Below are 21,224 nucleotides of genomic sequence, written 5' to 3' on the forward strand. Positions count from 1 at the left end.
CTAAATAAGTACACGTCTATTAGGTATAATAATATCTTGTACATTCAATCCCTTGGCAACATTTATTTTGATTGACTTGAAATACTCATGAGTAAATAGTCAGTGAACAGGGTTTTCTCCCGCTGAATAAAACTTAGTAGTAAACAGGGTAATGTAGCAAAGCAGACATGTAGAAAAGTCGTGTTGAAGAGCATGCCTCCGGGAAACTAGGAAAGTTCCACCAGAACAACCTCTCTCTTGATTCTCAACCCATTGCCCAGGTATTTAAGTAGTTTAAACTACTACTGGCTTATATACTTATAATTTAGTATGAATAAATATAAATATATAAATTATTATTACACATTCTCCTAGGTTGGAAAACTTTATATATACCAATGAAAAACATATTCTTCTAAACACATACAGAAAAGTCTCTATTATTCTATTCAGGGTAAACGTCCAAAGGGAATCTGTCTAATCTTCCTGAGCTTTTTAAGCATATTTTTAACATTAAAATAACAATAAAATATGTAAATTAGTAAATTCTGGTAAAAAAAAGGAAATAAGGAGGTAGATTAGTCCCAATTAATAAATTTTTGTAAACTAAATAAAAGCCTAATAGAATAAAGTGAAACCTGCACTTAAAATTTGTATTGATTTCTTTCAAGGATATAATTTCTTCACAAAGTATAAATTAAGTATTTTGTTATTTTCGCCCTTTATGGAACATATTATGTAGCTAATCCTTATATATATATATATAAGCTATGTATATATATATATATATATTATATATATATATATATATACACACACATACATGTCAGAGTAATATATATTATTATGTTGTTGAAACCAGATAAATTTTACGGACGGCCTCAGACCATCGGTGGTGCCCTATATTTTTTCTCCTTGTAAATGGAACAGTTCGTTTGAAAGGAAACACACATATGACTGTAAACAATAAGTCATGTATTCTTCAACACAGATGAGTTGCACTAAAACTATGGAGGCATGAGCAAAGTTTAAAACTGTGTTTGTTTTAAATATATCTTTTTCATATTATATGTCGAAAACACAACACACTTTAGTTTATACAAGTAATATCAGTTAAAATATGAAATGATTATGTACACAAGAAAAGTAACTGCTTGGAATCAAAATTGGTTATATTTGTAAAATACATACCAAATCATGTTTAAACGTGAGATATAACAAATGTGCCTAATTTCGCTTGTACTGATTAAATGAAGATTAATGTTGGTTTCTTTATTTGCATGTATGACAATCAATTTTGAACTAATAAAATAATAATTTCGGTTAAACATTGAACCAGTGATTTCTGATGTAAGACATATGTAATTATTAGTAAAACAAAATTTATAGAATCGATGTACAGATAGTTGCTGGAAAGGAAGTCTTGTATTACATTTCGAGACAAACATCCTCCGGATGTAAGTGGATACGCACATCCGCCCAGACACCGATGGTGAACAAACAGGAAATGCTTGCTTAAGCAGCGGAAATGCTTATATATATAAAAAAACCGTGCGACGATGTAAGGGGCAGCCATGCTGATATGAAAAATTGGTACTCACCAATTATGATGGAGAGATTTGGCAGAGGCGTGGTCATGAGCTGGCGGGAGAATAAGATCAAAACTGAAGAACAAGGAGGAGAGGAGGAAGTCGAGGACGGGATTTTGAAAAAGGAAGTTAGGGAGCGCCAGTGCTTGTGTTCGTGTGCGGGAAAAATATCTTTAGGCGTAATAAGTGTCAAGTGCAATAAAATTTAATTAATTTTAGGATCTTAGTAATATATATATCAGGGTTCATTAATCATTTACAATTTCAAGGTACCTGTACCTAATATAATGAAATGAAATGTTCATAATTTCGAAAATGTAAATTTATGTAAATGTTTAGATATTTTAAAAGAAAGTTTCTCACGTCAGTCCATGAACTCGTATTTATTGCAAAACTACAAAATTACTAGTAAATGTTATAGTGAATTGAATTAAAAATAATTTGTAATGAATAATTTAATATTAAACATGTCTTCAAAGTATTAAGGTATTAAAATTTGTGCTTAATATGTCGGTTGACGTTCTCAATTGTTAATTAAATTTTTAATCAATTGAATGAGATGTTGTCACAAATAAAATATGTGTTGGTTCATTTGAGGGTGTTGTACTGCCAATCTAACCTATTATTAATTCCTCTCACAGCAACCCTTGTTCATAATATATTATAATATTTCACAACCTTAATCTAAACTAAACCAAACTTACAAAACCTTACATGGTGGAGGCGCTAAAACTCGATTGGCATTCAAATTCCTCACATGGGCAAGCACATAGTTTCATAGGCGAGGTATAAATTAGAACTAAATAATATTCATAAGAAAGTATTTAACTAAAATAGCCTACTTCAGTGACAAACCACTCATTTACCTAAAAGACTAATTAAATTTCCAATAACTCAATAATATTTTCAAACCCGTAATTAGAGTAACGCCAAGTAAACTAACTAGGTACGTCAATGGACATGTATAATTAAATGGAAACCATACTACATGAAGATTTAATACCATTAGACACATACAGGACTTCCAAAAGTGACATAGTAAAAATATTAAATAAAAATGGAATACAATCTAGAGACACAGACACTGTAGCGGACCTCAGACCTATCCTAGCGGCACTTAAGAACTTAACACGTATAAGCGCAAGTCACCCTAATATTAAAACCATATTTAATAATTTAACTACATGAAAGACTCACCTTAGTGAAGAGGATAGGGAAAACTATAGGGATCTAGCTACAATCGAGGATTTTCTAGTGCAGAGAACAAATTTATACGACATAGTACATAACCCTGAGGCGGACATCAAGACACAAGCACCCCCAACACAACAGCACCCTCAGCACAACATTACGAGCCACTCACACTACCTGACAGAACGAACACAGTAACCATGGGGGAAAACATACCGTTAATATCAGCTGTAACTTACACAGGTCTCCAGAGTGAAAATCCACAAGATTTTTTAGACAAATTCCTAGTGGCAGCAACTTCAAACAGATGGACAGATAACACTAAAGTTAATTTATTCCCAGCGCATTTATCAGGCACAGCACTAACTTGGTTCAAACACTACAAACAAAAACAACGAGGGGAAGCCATACAATGGGATCAACTTGCTAAAAGTTTCACAGAGGCTTTCACTCCATTAGCGCAAACCCAGAGTCTACAAATGATTTTAGAACACAAAATACAGGGAGAGAACGAGCAAACACTAACCTATTTTTTAGATATATTAACAACATGCCGAAGATATGACCCTACAATACAGGACAAGCAAATTATACATTTTATCATACAGGGACTAAAACCAGAAATCTGTGAACGAGTTACAGGCCTGAAAAACGACACTTTAAGTGATCACGAGACTAATTTAAAATTTACAGAACAGCTAGTTCTAACACAAATGAAAAACAAAGAAAGGTACAATAGGGTTGCAGCAAACAGACGCTATAGTACACCCTTATATGAACAAAACATCATCCATAAACTAAAAACAGAAGTTAACACCCTAACCAATAAAGTAGCTACCTTAACTACAAACCAAATTTCAAATCATAACCACAGGTACGAAAGGTCTCCATCCCCGTATGAAAACTCAAAATATAAGCCAAGATATGATAGAACACCTAGTCCTCACCAGAATAGATACGAGCCCAAAGGCCACCTATGATTAAACACGTTACCTTCAGTGATAGGAGAAGACAAAACCATTCCCAAACACAACCTGCTAGACAAAATAGGTATTGCACTATTTGCCGTAAAGACAACCATAACACTGAACAATGCTGGTTCAAGCAACGTTCATTAACTTCTCAAACCCAAAGTAACTGCTTGGCACCTAAAACCAACAATACACAAGAGCTGTTCTGCAGGTACTGCAAGCGAACAAACCACAATATCGAATCATGTTACAAGTTTAATTATTATAAACAGAATCAACAAAAAAACGGGAAATAGGGGGAGGTCATACTAACCCTTACCGAACTTCCTCCTTATCAAAAGCGAAAACAAATAACACCATAGATCTTAACCAAAGGAATGTACAAACTTACACATGTATAAAGTCTATGACATTTACTCCAACTAACCCCAAAGTACTGCCACTATCAACCCCTGGAAAGACCAGTTCAGAAGTGATATTTAAAGTCATAGATTATAATAAAAAATTCCCACCCTTAAAGAAGATGGAAGAAATTGAACAACCTATTATGCAAAAGCCTATACACACCATAAAACTTCAATCTTTGTTCAATCCAACCCCAACCCTAAGCGAACCAAACCCCACGGGGACAACAAATATATATAAACCCAACTTTACAAGAAACCTTGCAGTCTCAGAAAATTTCACACGACAGATAAAACCTAGCGTATTAAAAGGAGTAGCGCACGTAAAACAGGACCCAGATTGTAGTACAATGGGGGAGGTAAATACACATACTGGATTGGAGGAAACCATTGAGATAGACACTATACAGATTTTAAATCACATAGAGCAACAGAAGAAAGAGAATATGATAGATTGTGCTAACTTGCAAGAAATAACGCAAGACAGGATACACAAACCGAGGAAGAATAAAAAATTATTATTAGAGGATATTTATGAACTCATAATTAATTGCAAAAATAAAACCACGAAGAAGATACCTGTCCTAACAATAGACGTAGCTTTGACCACAAACCCTCAACATCCAGTACCCTGCATTATAGATACAGGATGTAACATAAACATTATTAGAGCAGCTAGTTTGTGAAACAAAATTAAATACTAGCAACATACCCTCGTTGATATCGGCTAACGGTATACCATTAACAGTTTTGGGTTCAACGAAGATCGCCATAAAAATTGGCAAAGTAATACTTGAAGACACGTTTTATGTGACACCTGATCTAAACAGCCCTATATTGGTAGGAAACATATTCCTATTTCAGAACTGCGTGGAGTTAAACTACAAAAATAAAGCAATAAAAATTACCAAATATCAGATTGAACATATAATACCTATGAATGAACAGTGGCAGTTAGACATCAAGAATTTTAAAAACACACAGGAGTTATAAGTACAGCAAATAGCAGATGTAACAAGACATAATTATAGCACCACATCAGCATCAAATTTCCCAAAAAGGATACCCGCACATACTACGATAGGACATATACATTAACCAACTCTTGAAGCACAGCCTACTCTGGAACACCATCCCACTACAAGTGACACAGGAAAAACAATATTGACAGATAAGGACGGCATAGTATTTGATATCTCACCACATTTAACCCTCCAAGAACACGAAAGTCCTTGACGTTTTACTAAAATACAGACACATATTTACAATAAAGGTAATTGGTTTAACTCCTGCAAACATACCTCCTGTTAAACTCGAATTAAAACCGAATACGAAACCTGTAAACTCACCACCGTATAGGCAGAGTAAAACAGAAAGGGAAAAATTAAACAAATTATTGGACGATTTAGTACAAGCAAAAATATTAGAGGAATGTCAGGATTACACAGAATATGCAAGCCCAGTATTTTTAGTGAAAAATAAAGATGGAAGCGACAGAATGGTAGCTGATCTCAGGAAGGTTAATGCACAGTTGAAAACAGATGCCCACCCCATTCCTTCAGTAAACCTGGTTTTAAGCTCTTTGAACAAAGCGCACACATTTACAAAATTAGACCTTAAAAATGCATTTTATTCCATGGAGGTTAGGAAAGAAGATAGGCACATCCTAGCCATAAAAACACCTGATAGACTTCTACAGTTTTGCCGACTGCCGATGGGACTTTCAACTTCAACCACATTATTTAGTAAAGCCTTGAATGCGATATTAAACCGTCACCTTTATAATAAAGTCATCTGTTACGTGGATGACCTAATTTGTTATGGTGACTCATTTGAAAATGACTTACATAATCTAGAAACTATATTAGAAGAACTAGAAAAAGCTAATTTGAAACTAAATACAAAAAAGTGTAAATTTCTCTACAAAAGTGTAAACATTTTAGGACACGAGGTATCACGGGAAGGCATTTTACCCCAAAAACAGTCAGTAGAAGCTATCACCGAATTTAAAAGACCAACTTGTGTAAGGCAAGTGAGACAATTTTTAGGATGCTCAGGATTCTTCCGCAGATTCATCCAAAATTATGCCAAAATAGCACAACCCCTTACTGAGATAATATAAGATTCAAATAAAAACATGGCATTTAAATGGACGGATCTATGTAAACAGGCTTTTATAAAAGTCAAACAAATTTTGACAAACCCACCATTACTATCACATTGGAAGGACAACAGGGAAGCACACATTTATGTAGATAGCAGTTTGATTGGATGCGGAGCAGCGTTAGTACAGTTAGATGAAGAAAATAATAGAATGTACCCAATTTATTACATGTCAAAAAAATATTCAAATACCCAAATGCGTTACAGCAATGCTGAACATGAAATGCTAACGCTAACCTATGCTGTGAACTACTTCAGAGAATTCACGCTTGGTAGACAAACAACAGTATATACGGACTGTGCTGCATTACAGTTTTATAAAAATTTTAAACACACTTCCACTAGATTAAACAGATTAGCACTGTCATTAACAGTTTACGACATTGTAGTAAAACATAAACGTGGCACTTCAAACGTGTTAGCAGACGCCTTAAGCAGAAATCCTTTAGAACAACCTTTGGATGAAGAATTCACGGACGTGTGTTTAACCGTCAATACTTTAATACAGACAAATCTACCCCTACTACAAGCTTAAGACAGTTATTTGAAACAAATAACCCTTGCGATGACCTCACCTGAGGCGGTAAATAAAAAAATCAGACGGGCTTCAAGACATTACGAAGAAATAGATGGATTGTTATATTTCAAAACTTTCAACGGACGAGAAACTAGAAACTTATTGGCTATACCCCAAAAACAAACACAAGAAATATTAAAAATATTCCATGACAACCCCTACACGGATGGACACTTATCGCATTATAAAACAGCTTCAAAAATAAAATTACGATATCACTGGCCGAATATGTACCGTGATATCCTCCAATATACAAAAACTTGTGAAGAATGTCAACTACGTAGGCCAAAAACGAACAAAAATTACGGCTTACTACAACCTATTGCACCCTCCATAAAGCCCTTTGACAGAATAACAATATACTTTGTAGGTAATATTACACAAAGTAATGGTTACAAATATATCCTAGTTGCAACCGATGCCTGCACTAGAATGGCATTTGCAACCCCTTGTAGAAATGCAGATGCGAACACGGTAGCACAAAAATTATTAAATCTATTCTGCACATTTGGATTTCCTAGAATTATTAATCATGACAGAGGAACACACTTTATGAATTCTGTAATTACACAGGACACTAACACAGCACACACGACACGCCACGAGCAGAGCCTGTAACACACGGTAACCGTACTTAGACTGGCTAGTAAGACTTGACCGTGACTCTGGTATGTCTCCCAGGCAGATAAGTTTTCTGCTAACTCAACTAACTTCCCACGCTATACTACACCGACTGTGTTGTGTCTATGACTAGGGGGCATTGCCTTGTACCAGCGGTCTGGGTCGCCAAGGGCCCTGGTGGTTCAGACAGCTTAGTATGCAAGTAATGTTTCCCACGTACCCGTTTACTACAATAACAAAGCGTACTCTAACTTGATACAACGTACATATTAGACTTACCTGAGGGATCTGTATATATATATAGCCTAGTAATAAGGAATATAAAATATGATAAAGTGTACTACATATATCATATTTATTTAAGTTAGTAGATAACAATGTAAACATAATATACCCTACAAGGACTCAATTTTCCTGAGATGCATCTCAAAGAAAGAGACATACATGTTCTATATTATATAATCCTAGGATAAATAAATACCTCAATATATTACATGTAAATGACTTATATGAAATGTTTAAAGTATTTTTAAATACTTTAAACATGTCATATAAGTCATTTACATGTAATATATTGAAGTAAATGACTTATATGACATGTTTAAAGTATTTAAATATACTTATATGACATGTTTAAAAATTACATAGCTAATATAACATTGAAGGAAAGTAACATAGCATGTATTAGCACGGCAATATTGCTCATTAACAAACTATACAGCCTTGATTAGGCAACATACAGGGTGTCAATTAAGTCTGGAACCTCTTTTTTAATTTTTAAACCACAATATAAAAAAATACCAAAGTTCACACGTGCTTACTGGTGATAGTAACGCATACATCTGCCCAATTACTGACCGGATAATCCCTTTGGGGGACGGTCCACAAGGAGTCAGACATAATTCTTAAATGGCAGCATAGGTCAAGTTTGGTATCACATTAAAGGTCTTACTTAGCAGAGTACAATGCCGCAAACCGAACTTCAAAAGGTGGATTCATTCAGTAGTTATAGCTATTTGAATTTTAAAACAATTGAACAATGTAAATTATTAAGTATTACAAGTAAACACCAATTTGTAAGTACCTGTGATCAAAGTAAGTGTTCAAAATGTTCCCCTCCCATTGTCTGGCAATGTCCTAGGCGGTTGTAAAAGCCATCCACTGCATTTTGATGATAGTCACGAGGAATATCTTGAGGTTCTTGGACTATGAGATTTCTTAGGTGCGCCAAATCTCGAGGCTTAGTACGATAAACTTCATCTTTGAGGTATCCCCAAAGAAAAAAATTCCAGCGGAGATAAATCAGGGGAACGAGCAGGCCACTCTACTGCACCATGTCTTCCAATCCATCTGCGAGGGAATATTGTATCCAAGTATTCTCTAACAAGGAGAGCAAAGTGTGGTGGCGGAGAAGCTTGTTAGTGCAGGAATTATCTCATTTTGGAGCATTGCTAGATAGGAGTCACCATTTAAATTACCACTGATAAATAATGGGCCCATAATTTGATTTCCTGTAATACCTGCCCAAACGTTAAGTTTCTGTGGATGCTGTGTATGACTCTCATATGTAATATCTGCCACTTTCACATTCTAACAGTAGTTGTGTTATTGGTAATAATTATTGATTCCTAGCTTCGATTACTGCATTGTCAGATGATGGGAGGGAAACATTTTGAACACTTACTTTGATCACAGGTACTTAAAAATTGGTGTTTACTTGTAATACTTAATAATTTACATTGTTCAATTGTTTTAAAATTCAAATTGCAATAACTACTGAATGAATCCACTTTTTGAAGTCCGGTTTGCGGCATTGTACTCCGCTAAGTAAGACCTTTAATTTGATACCAAACTTGACCTATGCTGCTATTTAAGAATTTTGTCTGACTCCTTGTGGACCGTCCCCCAAAGGGATTATCCGGTCGGTAATTGGGCAGATGTGTGCGTTACTATCACCAGGAAGCACGTGTGAACTTTGGTATTTCTTTCTATTGTGGTTCAAAAATTTAAAAAGAGGTTCCAGACTTAATTGACACCCTGTATATTATGATCATAATAATGACTATGGACAATAAGCACAAAGAAGGGATATTACATATTCCTCAGAAACAAAGGTGCGTAGTACCTTTTTGTAATATAATAAAATAACATAATTTCGATCCTTATTTAATAACACTAGAGGTTAAGATGCTTAGTAAATATTATTACATAGAGCTTGGGAAATACGACACACCATCGAGAGGTCATTAAAAGATTTCTGTAAATAAAAACATTAGGCATAAATATGTATTAATTATAAAATATTAACCTAAAATGTATATGTAACCTGTAGATATTTAGTTTTAGGATTTCGACACCAAAAAGCCAACTACAACCTGAGACACCAGTCTGCAAGACACCAATCTACAAGACACCAGTCTACAGCATTCTACCGATCCCGACCACCCACGAGACAGATGAAGTCTTCACAGCACTTCCTACTACTACTCACAGCACTTGCCATGCCTCTTTCGACCACCTTTGCCAGCACATCAACCCACAACATAGGAGAACCCAATAAGCCTCTAGTACAAATCTTCACAGGAGCGTACTTTACTCCAATGCCTCAGACACTACCTTATATCAGTTCCATACCTATCATATACAAAATTCCTTTCAACAAACAGCAAAATTTACCTAAAAACCTCTTTAAATTTCTGCCCTAAAAACCTCAACAACTCCCAAACCTATTGAAAGATACAGGACAACCTTTCCACATTACAAAACATCATACATAACAAATGGTAGCAGAACACCTCCCATTCATCCAAAGACAACAACCAGATAGAAATAGAAGATTGCTCACGTTCGTCGGAGATTTCTTCGAATTGTGTTCTGACATTGCGACAGAACACCAAATACATGACTTGGTAGACAACGAGGAAGATGTCTACACAGCATTCTCAACAAAACAACACTACCTACTCTCCGAGCTACCTGCGCATTCACCTACTTCGTTCACAATCTACAAAAACAACACCACTTCCAGCTAAAACACGACGAGAAAAACGTAATAAACAACACGGAACTAATTTTGTACATTTTATTAGCCTGGACTTCTATAATAACACTACTTCTTTTTATAGCCCTCTACTTCATCCACATTATCAACATCAAAATAAAATTTATGAAGGCTACAGTACACGAACGTGACTACCCAATGGATAACCTTAATTAGACAATAAGTACGATTCGTAGGTAGAATCGTCATTAAGCCAGGGGAATGTAAGACATATGTTATTTTTATTATTAGTAAAATATAATAAAGTTATTAGTAATTATTAGTAAAATAAAATTCATAGAATCGATGTACAGATAGTTGCTGGAAAGGAAGTCTTGTATTACAATTCGAGACAAACATCCTCCGGATGTAAGTGGATACGCACATCCGCCCAGACACCGATGGTGAACAAACAGGAAATGCTTGCTTAAGCAGCGGAAATGCTTATACATAAAAAAACCGTGCGACGATGTAAGGGGCAGCCATGCTGATATGAAAAATTGGTACTCACCAATTATGATGGAGAGATTTGGCAGAGGCGTGGTCATGAGCTGGCGGGAGAGTAACATCAAAACTGAAGAACAAGGAGGAGAGGAGGAAGTCGAGGACGGGATTTCGAAAAAGGAAGTTCGGGAGCGCCAGTGCTTGTGTTCGTGTGCGGGAAAAATATCTTTAGGCGTAATAAGTGTCAAGTGCAATAAAATTTAATTAATTTTAGGATCTTAGTAATATATATATATCAGGGTTCATTAATCATTTACAATTTCAAGGTACCTGTACCTAATATAATGAAATGAAATGTTCATAATTTCGAAAATGTAAATTTATGTAAATGTTTAGATATTTTAAAAGAAAGTTTCTCGCGTCAGTCCATGAACTCGTATTTATTGCAAAACTACAAAATTACTAGTAAATGTTATAGTGAATTAAATTAAAAATAATTTGTAATGAATAATTTGATATTAAACATGTCTTCAAAGTATTAAGGTATTAAAATTTGTGCCTAATATGTCGGTTGACGTTCTCAATTGTTAATTAAATTTTTAATCAATTGAATGAGATGTTGTCACAAATAAAATATGTGTTGGTTCATTTGAGGGTGTTGTACTGCCAATCTGACCTATTGTTAAATCCTCTCACAGCAACCCTTGCTCATAATATATTATAATATTTCACAACCTTAATCTAAACTAAACCAAACTTACAAAACCATACACTGATATCTAGTTTTAATTTGTTTCAATAATTTACCATTAAAGACTACTGTTTGGAGAATGCTATAGTTCTGAACTTACCTTATGAAAAAGCCTCTAACAACATTCCTCAAGCTTCTCTTTGCGTCTCTAAATGTCACAAAACCACTGGAAAAAGTTTTATGAAAAAGGCGTGCTGCATTAGCCTTGTTGACATTAATTGAAATTACATGTGAGAGGTCACAAAAGTGTATTAAATGGATTAAGATGTGATGCAGGGAAGCTCTTTTCGTATAACCTGTATTTGTCTTGCTCTGGACGCAGTATTGCTTTTGTATTACAAAGTATGTCTCTTGCATCACAAGCAACACTTGGAATATTAATGTTGAGTATAGCTCCAGTTCACCTTCCTCTTAGTGCTACAGACGTCACTCATGAAATCTTGCGTCATATTCGTCTAAAGAGATCGAACACATGTGACGTTGAGAAAGCTCAAAACGAGCAATTTTCATCGTTTTGCTCAGAGACACCTACATTATAAAAAATTAAATAACGTATAATCAAGGTGAACTAGCAGTTTCATTGTCTCATCATATGCACAACTGAGTACACTTCAATGCTACTGACATGATCTCCAAGCACGGTGGAACAACAGAGTCACACACACATATTACACATGGCCACGTTTTGTGCACACACTAGGGTCTTCTTAATTGTGGACTCTCTGAAAGTTACCTAAAGTAAATACATTCATGTGACTAAAATCTTGCAGTAGAATACCTTATTGAGACCAGAATATTACAGGTGCATATCTCATACTTCTTATACTCGGACGATTCTAATACCGGGTGTTCCCAGAGTCATTAGTTTTTTAGAGGTCAAGGAGCATTAAAAAAATTCATAAATCCTAAAGGACAAAATTATGAAAAACTGAGAATCTCTAAGATGACAGGAAGTTCTAATTTTAAAAACTTTCTTGAGTCTAAAAGGTCACAGATGGAGAATATTTCAATTTTCAAAAAATGTGGTTCAGATTTAAAAGAAAACTTGAGATATAAGTTTTATAATTTTACCGAGAATATAAATTCGTAATGAATAAAGCTCCTTAAAATAAATAGCACATTTACCATATATTACGAATTGAGACACTAGTGAACACATAAAACAAGTTTCCATGGACTTTACATTAAAAATTTTGTCTTAAAAAAATAGTACCTGATGAAATGTTTCAGTGTTATAGGGTTTCTCTCCCATTCTGTATGATGCAAGGCAGGATTACACACGGATCAGTTGTCACGACCTCACTGAGGCTTATATAGCTCATTTCTCGAAATGTCAAGTGGACAAGCAGACATCATTTAAGAAACAAATGTTTGTATTCTCAGTGGAAAAAGTGCAATTGTGTCGGTCTGGTAAGTGAAGACGTGAGTGAAATAACGCAAACCCAACTGCCATGGTTGGATTACACGAAATCATGCCACTCATTATTGACTATACAATAATTATTTCATGCAAAACTTACATTATACAGATGATCTTTAACGAGATATCTTGCGACATTATAATCCATTTTTTATAATTGAGTTAGTTTTCATAGCAGTGATAAATAACAAAAGGTCCGGTGAATTAGTAAAGGTAACACAAGAGAGCGCTGAAATCACTTCTTGTCACTGAAATTTAATTACAGTAACTTTCTATTCTGTATTATTTCTCTCTATATGAGTATATCTGTATTATTTTCTTTTATTATACGGTGAATCGACCTGTGTTAATATTTCAAATGTAAATATTTCATAAGAGGGTTATAATGTTTTTACAAGTTAATTTTTTCTGCTATTTTTTGTTTTCATTATAGTGTTAAACACAAGACCAATGTACAGGATAACAGGATTTCTGACATTTTCCTTCGTTATAGATTATAAAGGTTATAACACTGTTTATAGCCTATAAAAATATGAAACCTTTTATAATGATGGAAAATATCCGATATACTGTTATCCTTTCAAACATTTTATCGTCAATAACAAACTTTAAACTAAGAATTAATATAAATATAATTACAAGCGCTCAGCAAAATTCCATGTAATAACGTGTAGCATAATTAACTATGGTATGTTTATATAGTAATGAAGCCTCCTGCAAGATTAAAAATCTATAGATCAGAATGTTTTCGAATATCCAATGGAGGGACAAATTGATAAACACACAGCCCCACGAGCGATAGTCTTTACTAACGCTCAACCAATCATTAATAATATATCATGACAGGTTGTAGCTTATGTCAAAGTGAGGAATCATAAAAACAAAAAAAACATTATTACAACACCCACTACGATATTTTATTATATTAGAACACCCCACCCATAAGCAACTGGTTCCCAGTATGAACACTTTTTGTGTGGTTATCTATGTAAAAGCTATTGTTTGATAAATAATTAGACTCAGGGCTCAAAGCAACAGGACACCAAGGCGGGATCAACAAATACCTGATACCTGTACACTGTGACGTGTTTACAGGGCTCAAGGGGACAGGACAACAAGGCTCGATCAACAAATACCTGATACCTGTACACTGTGACGTGTTTACAGGGCTCAAGGGGACAGGACAACAAGGCTCGATCAACAAATACCTGATACCTGTACACTGTGACATGTTTACAGGGCTCAAGGGGACAGGACAACAAGGCTCGATCAACAAATACCTGATACCTGTACACTGTGACGTGTTTACAGGGCTCAAGGGGACAGGACAACAAGGCTCGATCAACAAATACCTGATACCTGTACACTGTGACGTGTTTACAGGGCTCAAGGGGACAGGACAACAAGGCTCGATCAACAAATACCTGATACCTGTACACTGTGACGTGTTTACAGGGCTCAAGGGGACAGGACAACAAGGCTCGATCAACAAATACCTGATACCTGTACACTGTGACATGTTTACAGGGCTCAAGGGGACAGGACAACAAGGCTCGATCAACAAATACCTGATACCTGTACACTGTGACATGTTTACAGGGCTCAAGGGGACAGGACAACAAGGCTCGATCAACAAATACCTGATACCTGTACACTGTGACATGTTTACAGGGCTCAAGGGGACAGGACAACAAGGCTCGATCAACAAATACCTGATACCTGTACACTGTGACATGTTTACAGGGCTCAAGGGGACAGGACAACAAGGCTCGATCAACAAATACCTGATACCTGTACACTGTGACATGTTTACAGGGCTCAAGGGGACAGGACAACAAGGCTCGATCAACAAATACCTGATACCTGTACACTGTGACATGTTTACAGGGCTCAAGGGGACAGGACAACAAGGCTCGATCAACAAATACCTGATACCTGTACACTGTGACATGTTTACAGGGCTCAAGGGGACAGGACAACAAGGCTCGATCAACAAATACCTGATACCTGTACACTGTGACATGTTTACAGGGCTCAAGGGGACAGGACAACAAGGCTCGATCAACAAATACCTGATACCTGTACACTGTGACGTGTTTGCAGGGCTCAAGGGGACAGGACAACAAGGCTCGATCAACAAATACCTGATACCTGTAAACTGTAAAGTGTTTACGGGGCTCAAGGGGACAGGACAACAAGGCTCGATCAACAAATACCTGATACCTGTACACTGTGACATGTTTACAGGGCTCAAGGGGACAGGACAACAAGGCTCGATCAACAAATACCTGATACCTGTACACTGTGACGTGTTTACAGGGTTCAAGGGGACAGGACAACAAGGCTCGATCAACAAATACCTGATACCTGTACACTGTGACATGTTTACAGGGCTCAAGGGGACAGGACAACAAGGCTCGATCAACAAATACCTGATACCTGTAAACTGTAAAGTGTTTACGGGGCTCAAGGGGACAGGACAACAATGCTCGATCAACAAATACCTGATACCTGTACACTGTGACGTGTTTACAGGGCTCAAGGGGACAGGACAACAAGGCTCGATCAACAAATACCTGATACCTGTACACTGTGACGTGTTTACAGGGCTCAAGGGGACAGGACAACAAGGCTCGATCAACAAATACCTGATACCTGTAAACTGTAAAGTGTTTACGGGGCTCAAGGGGACAGGACAACAAGGCTCGATCAACAAATACCTGATACCTGTACACTGTGACGTGTTTACAGGGCTCAAGGGTACAGGACAACAAGGCTAGATCAACAAATACCTGATACCTGTAAACTGTGACGTGTTTACAGTACTCAAGGCAACAGGACAACAAGGCGAGATGAAGAAATACCTTATACCTGTAAACTCGTCACAGTTTACAGGGCTCAAAGCAGCAGGACAACAAGGCGGGATCAACAAATACCTGATACCTGTAAACTGTGACTTGTTTGTTGCTCCTTTCCTGTGCAAGCATACCTTTAAAGTTGTCGTGATCGCTTTTGCGGGGACATATGTTGTTAGAAAAGTACCGTTAAAATTGTTATAAAAACTAATAAATAGTTAGAATCTTGAAAATCTTGTATAACTGATGCAAAATGGCTGATACCTTTCAACTGAAAAACCCCCCGGCTTTTTTAAGTTTACTTATAGTGTGATCGTGATCACTTATGCGTTGACAGATTTCTTAGGGAAAAAACTTTTAATGTTTTTATATAAATTAATAAATAGTTATATCTTGTAAATTTGTTATACAGGTTTTCTCTTATTTGAGTATTATAATGTTCTACTGGGAGAAACACAATTGACAACAGAGATGTTAGGGTACACGAAAGCAAGTAACTCGGGAATAGCGAACATTATATCAATATTTTACTGCAAGTTTTAAATACAATATGAAATAAATGTTTTCTAAAGCGATATAACATAATTTTTACTCAAACCCCAGTACAAAACGTGGTCTGGACTGACAGCGTCAATATTACGCTACTGATGTCGATAAAATTTCCTTTGTGTAGTTTAGAGTAGCGCGTAAACCATGGATTGACAGTCTCGTAAATTGAAGGTTCCATTAGCCCAGACCAATCACGAGTAATGAGACAAGAGTGCCTCCACAAGCTTTATAACTTGTACCCGAACTAAACACGAGGTTCTTATATCATCTAAATGATTTCTTAAATGATAGAACTCGAATTTTAATGTGTTAGTTTATACGCAATTCTGTTCGTTGAAATTTATTGCAATACGTGTAAATAAATTAGATACATTATTATTTGAGATACCAATACTTTATTTTAAAATAATACACTTATTTTCATGAAAGTGTTATTAGCTAAGCCAGTTTAAAGTTTATATAAATAGTTGAAACATTTAAATAGTAATAATGTTTTCCAGATTTGTTTTTCTGTAAACTTGAAACTGTTTAGTATTTACTACAATCTTCAGTTATTAAAAAAAATGCTGTTTGTTGTTTAATAACTTGTATAGGTTGAGTGTTAGCGATTCCTATTACTCGAGGGGCTGCAAAAAGTGTAATTTTCCTTTTTAAATCTCCCTATACGGTCTCAAAAACAAACTGATGAACAGACGACATTTTGTGTGAAGCTTAATTTCTATACAAGCATCATCGAACTCAATGACGGTACATGCCACTTTATGACAGTAGGTCGAGTATTAGCGGGTATCTTCACATTACTCTCATGAGTAATCGTTATCTGAAAAATAAACTCACAGAATAAATTTTAAACAGAGTACCATCATATGGCATTTTTGACATCTGACATATTAAAACATGTAGCCAAATGAAACTAGTTATTCTAGAGAGGAAGCCGTTAAGTGGCTCTACGTGTGGACTACTCCTGCCTTACCAATAGTTACGATTATGTAGTTGTGTTTTTATAAAGATATTACATAACGATTTTTAATATTTAGTCTGGACTTATTATTATGTACAATTGAAATGAAATCCATCTAAAGTACTTTTGTATATAATTCGTCTAGTTTATTGTATATAGGTTATCCTGCAGAACAGAACGTAGCGGAGCGGCATCAGTAGGATTCATTATACTTATATAATATATATTATATATTATACATTATATATATATATATATATATATATATATATATATATATTATACATTATACGGAATTGATGTTGTTACAATTAATCCTGTGACGTCTCTACTAGAGACGAACACCATTATAGGTACATACTATTGTCTAGTGTACAATGGCACAGCCGTAATTGTAGTCAAGAGCCGCTGCTGAGGCATATTCTAGTCGGTGAATATAACAAATTTCATACTTTAGATATGATAAGTAGGTATACGATTATTAGGTACATACTATTGTCTAGTGTACAATAGCACAGCCGTAATTGTAGTCAAGAGCCGCTGCTGAGGCATATTCTAGTCGGTGAATATAACAAATTTCATACTTTAGATATGATAAGTAGGTATACGATTATTAGGTACATACTATTGTCTAGTGCACAGCCGTAATTGTACTCAAGAGCCGCTGCTGAGGCATATTCTAGTCGGTGTATATAACAAATTTCATACTTTAGATATGATAAGTAGGTATGCCATTATTAGGTACATACTATTGTCTAGTGTACAATGGCACAGCTGTAATTGTAGTCAAGAGCCGCTGCTGAGGCATATTCTAGTCGGTGTATACAGGGTGATTCAAAACTAAACGGCAATCTCTCGAGAGCTTATTCTATAGCTAAAAACAAGTAAAAAAGTTCATATAACCATATGCCCGGAAACGCTTCGTTAGCGAGTTAAGCCTAGCGAAAGATTTCGCCCGGATTTCAGAACCCTTGGTGAAGTCAGGCCGTATAAAAATGATAAAGGTAGTTACAAAGATACAAATACGATTGTTTTTTATGTTTTTATATCTGAAAAATTTATAAAATTCGTCCCAGAGCTGTAAATGCAATACTTTCAAAGATATCTTAAGTAAAACACAAGAATTGGTGCAAAGAAATAACACATTTTTGTGTTTAACGTAAGATTACTTCCATAAATGTTAAATAAAGGTCATTTTTTTCTTAAACAGATTTGTAGAACATTTAATTCTGAAAAGATTCATGTGAATTACTTAGGAAAAAAATTAATAATAGGTATTGAAATTTAGATTTATTTAAAAATAAAACAGACGCACAAAAATGCATATTCTTATCTGCATAAAATATTAACTAATGTTTAGGTTGTGAGTAACAGCTGATCATTTATTCAACAATTTTTATCGTCATATTTTCTTTGCAAAGGTTGGCAATATCAGCTGATCAACAATTAAGTTCATGAAGTAATATTTGAATAACCTTTATGGAGGTTTTTGTATTGTGGCGTGTGAAGATTGTATTTTGTGAGATCCTGTGATTATTTGGAAATATTTTATACAAGTGTATAAAATATTTTATTAAATATTTATTTTTAAAATATTTTATTAAATATTTTTATAAAAGTGTATGTAATTATCTTAGTAAATAATGGCAGATAATGTAAATGGTATGTATTCGTTTGAAGAGTATACGGACATGATACTGATTTACGGCAAAGTTAACAAGAATGGTTTAGCTGCAGATCAGGAATATCGTGATACTTTCCCACATCGAAGAACACCTGATCGCAAATCATTTGAAGCTGTGGAGAGACGACTTAGAGAAACTGGTAGCTTTAAACCGAAGCGAATAGATACTGGTCGTCAACGTAGCGCAAGGAACTATAATAATGAACAAGCAATAATAAATGCTGTAGAATTATCACCAACCACAAGCACCAGACGATTATCACGTCAATTAAATATTTGCCAGTCAAGCGTATGGCGGACGCTTCATGAAGCACAGTTGTACCTATTCCATATAACACGTGTTCAAGACTTATTACCGCAAGATCTTAATAAACGGAAGATGTTCTGCCGCTGGTTAAGAAGAAATTGTTTACGACATCAGTATTTTCTTCGGCGTATTCTCGTTACTGATGAATCCTGTTTTACTAGAAATGGAATTGTAAATTTTCGTAATACCCATACTTGGGCGTACGACAACCCACATGAAACTGCGACGAGGCATTTTCAACATACATTTTCAGTCAATGTATGGCTTGATGTTCTGGGTGATAATTTTATTGGTCCATTTTTCCTCCCTAATCGACTTAATGGAGTAGCGTACTTAAATTTTTTAAGAACAAACCTGCCTACCCTCTTGGAAGATATTCCTGTTCAAAACAGAATAAATGCATGGTTTATGCACGACGGAGCACCTCTACATTTTTCTAATGATGTGAAAAACTATTTAAATGATACATACGGTAGACAATGGATTGGTCGAAATGGACCAGTAAAATGGCCACCACGTTCTCCTGACCTCACGCCAGCAGACTTTTTCTTATGGGGTTGGATGAAGTCAATTGTTTATTCAAAACGGATTAAAACCATAGAGGAGTTACGTAATCGCATTACAGAGGCGGCAGAAACTATCAAGAATGCTCCAAACGTTATGAAACGCGCTAGAAAAGAGTGGATTCGTCGTACGAAAACGTGCATTGCTAACAACGGAGGACACTTTGAGCAACTATTATAGGTGATTATTACAGTTTTATAAAGGTAAATACATTTTATGTTAATGTTCAGTCTAGAATAAATGAACAGCTGTTACTCACAACCTAAACATTAGTTAATATTTTATGCAGATAAGAATATGCATTTTTGTGCGTCTGTTATATTTTTAAATAAAGCTAAATTTCAATACCTATTATTAATTTTTTTCCTAAGTAATTCACATGAATCTTTTCAGAATTAAATGTTCTACAAATATGTTTAAGAAAAAAATGACCTTTATTTAACATTTATGGAAGTAATTTTACGTTAAACACAAAAATGTGTTATTTCTTTGCACCAATTCTTGTGTTTTACGTAAGATATCTCTGAAAGTATTGCATTTACAGCTCTGGGACGAATTTTAATAAATTTGTCAGATATAAAAACATAAAAAACAATCGTATTTGTATCTTTGTGACTACCTTTATCATTTTTATACGGCCTGACTTCACGAAGGGTTCTGAAATCCGGGCGAAATCTTTCGCTAGGCGTAACTCGCTAACGAAGCGTTTCCGGGCATATGGTTATATGAACTTTTTTACTTGTTTTTAGCTATAGAATAAGCTCCCGAGAGATTGCCGTTTAGTTTTGAATCACCCTGTATAACAAATTTCATACTTTAGATATGATAAGTAGGTATGCCATTATTAGGTACATACTATTGCCTAGTGTACAATGGCACAGCTGTAATTGTAGTCAAGAGCCGCTGCTGAGGCATATATCAAGAGCATTCTAATTGGTTTACATAAGAAGCTTTATACTTTAAATGTGATAAATAGGTATGCGGTTATTTCTTATCAGTATCTGATGCAACATTTTTATTGATTTCATGTTTTTATAGCAATTCCTTACTCAGTAATATTAGTAACAGGATAAACAATTAAACCTCAGAAATCGACATCATGGAAGTTAACGAAACACTGCGAATGTGTACAGTGCACTGGCAAATAGTAGCAA

The sequence above is a fragment of the Homalodisca vitripennis genome, chromosome 1 (assembly GCF_021130785.1).
Source record: "Homalodisca vitripennis isolate AUS2020 chromosome 1, UT_GWSS_2.1, whole genome shotgun sequence".
Classification (NCBI taxonomy): Eukaryota; Metazoa; Arthropoda; class Insecta; order Hemiptera; family Cicadellidae; genus Homalodisca; species Homalodisca vitripennis.